This window comes from Coffea arabica, chromosome 3e (genome assembly GCF_036785885.1).
Source record: "Coffea arabica cultivar ET-39 chromosome 3e, Coffea Arabica ET-39 HiFi, whole genome shotgun sequence".
NCBI lineage: Eukaryota > Viridiplantae > Streptophyta > Magnoliopsida > Gentianales > Rubiaceae > Coffea > Coffea arabica.
Window position 1 is genome coordinate 17,096,736 of NC_092315.1, and position 2,911 is coordinate 17,099,646.

The window sequence follows — 2,911 nt, forward strand, 5'->3', positions numbered from 1 at the left end:
GAGGAAGAATGCTTGATGTATTTAATAGGTAACCCGGAAATGAACTGAAAATATTTCCTTTTTCAAATGTCTCTCCTTCGTGTATGAACTAACCCAATAACTTTTTGACTTAAACTGTTATTTTAAAATATTCAATCTAAGTTACAAGTACTCCATACCTTAGAATACAAGTATCGACAAATTATTCTTAGATCTGCAAAGCATCAAAATTATTTTATGTCTTTTGCTCCTCGCAAATGCCAATCAAATCCGTACTCTTTTGTAGGTTCAGCAATAAGAATGACGAGACTACATGAAATTCGCTCTAATATCTACCTGTAATGTAATATCTCGTATTTAGACTGTTCCAATAACTTTGGACCAAAATCCTTACTCCAACTTATTAAAACCCCATAACTCTAAATATCATACACCAATGCATTCTTTTGTTCGGTACCACAAAAACTCTCCTCCACTATACTTTTTTTTTTTTTGGTTCTTCATTTTTTTTTTCTTGTAGAGAAGGGAATTGGAGGATTTGAATTCAGAATTTCTAATTTCTAAAATCTTAACCTTGATCACTAGATCAAGGCCCTTTGACCTCTTCCACTATACCATTATTTATTATCTTTTTTTTTTTTTGGTGAATGGAAAAGGATCCTCCAATCTCCCACAACACATATGCTGATGTGTGACAAATATGTTGGCTTTTAATCAATGGTCCAAAACACTTTCCTTAAACAACATTCTTTCAAATTTTAGTTAATAAAGAAATCCCCCAACATACTTTAGTTCTTATTTATTTGCTTATCAAGACCACGTTTGATGTCAGCTACCTGCAATTCAGACTTTATATTTTTGGATATCCTCCTTAGATTGGTTTTACTCAGATCAGTAAACTTTAGCCCTTCGTTTATGTGCCGAAGGAGTCAAGTAAAGCATTAATAATTACAAAATGAAGGGAACATATATAGAATAAAAATCTTTTACCATACAAAGTTTAGTGTTATTAAAACAATTTACAATAAGAGTAGACTTTTTCTCTCACTAGATGGCATTAGTTTATGAGAAATGGAAATAAATTCAGGAAGCCCCACTCTTGCAGTGGGTTTGGATTGAAAGAAAAGAGTGGAAAAGCAAGGATTTGGGAAGAGATTTCCGAATCATTTGTTTGGGAAACTTTGAGGGAGAGAAAGCAAAGAAATGCTAGGATTTTATACCTGTCAACTACCCAAATCTTTCCTTCCACAGGTGGGATGAATTGAAAGGAAACTTTAAATAATTATACAATTAGTTATGAAATATCACATGCATCCTTCAAACATTATTCAAAACAATAAGAAAGGGAAACTTAAAGTGTAATGACAGCAAAAACTCTCAAACAACTTGGAAAATTTCATTTTCTATTCTTTTATCTTTTGTTTCTCTCCTCGATTCAAGTTTTCTGTCTTTTTCTCTTCCTTCCTAAACTCACAAACTAAGCGTTAGCTGGAGCGCTAGTTGGAGGACATTGCAATTATAATTCCGCGAAACATACTAACAGATACACAAAATTTGATTACCTAGGAGTGAATTAGGATTCACTCGTTTCATCGGATGACACAAGATTGGATTACTAATTTTATGTCATCCCATGTTTGATTGCATTTTATATATAGAAGTAGTTTATCCTACCCAACCAAATATGGGGGATAAACTAATCCCATGGAAAAAAGTGGCATAAGTCATCCCAAGATGAGTAAGAGGTGGGATGATGATAATTGGATCAATCAACCATGAACCTGCCTAAACTGACATGAATAAAAGAAAAATTATACCTTTAAACAAAATGAAGAAGTCAAATCTACGGTTGAGACTTTAGAAATTAGAGGTTTTGGATTCAAATCTCGTAATCTCATCCGGTCTTAAGTCTTACCCCTCCTCTGCTAGAAAAAATTAAAGAAAAAACAGAAACTGAAAAAGTCAAGCAACCGACCGACCGCAAAATGGTTACTATCTTGAAATATATATTGGATGGACCAATACTTTCTAGGTTCATACTCAAAGTTTCTCACAAGGACGATTTTCTTGACTAAGAAGACGTTACACTGTTTATAACGAGTAACAAGGAACACGATGAGGTTGCTGTACAAACAAACCGAAATTTATGCTCAAGAGGGAATTGTGGGGAAAATGAGTATATATGATGGATGCCATGATTATTGTAATTTTGGGATCATGACCAATGATCAATGTGGGCTCATTTAGGATTTCTGTATGATCTACGGGTTGGCATGTTTGACGACAGAGTAGTATAATAGGCAGGAGCAGTTCATTTGGAGTTTAAAGAAATAGTACTACATTAGAATAACAATTGTCAAACTCACTGTTCTAGTTGGACCCTGCAAGTTGCTTGTGTTTTTTACTTTTGTTAGTTACTAGTTTCTCAATTCTCAAATCAAATCTTATGAAATATTTCAAATAATTCCGTACCAAAATATTTTGTAGCTGAAACAATTTGTATTTGAAGAACTTTTTTACAAAAAAAAAAAAAAAAAATCAAACGTTAGTTTCAAAAATCTTATTTTCTCGAGTCAAAAGAAGCATCTAATAGTCCCAAAAATTTGTGTACTGCAAACTTTTTTTTGATTCCAACTCCAACTCTCTCCATTCAACAAGAAAATTTGAAAAGCCAAAAACATAAATAGCACATGTATGATTACAAGTTTTACAGAAGCTGCCATGCACACATGCAAATAGATTACATAGTGGAACAAGCATTTGGGTTTTCATCACTGAACATGGTATAAATCTCACTATCCCAACAGGAGTCAAGCACCAAAGGTTGTTGTATCTGTAATTGCTCTGAAGTTTCTTGTAATGCTGAAGCCCCATCTTCTTTGTCTGAATGTGTGTCATCACCTTCTTCGTTGATCAAAATTTTCACTCTCTT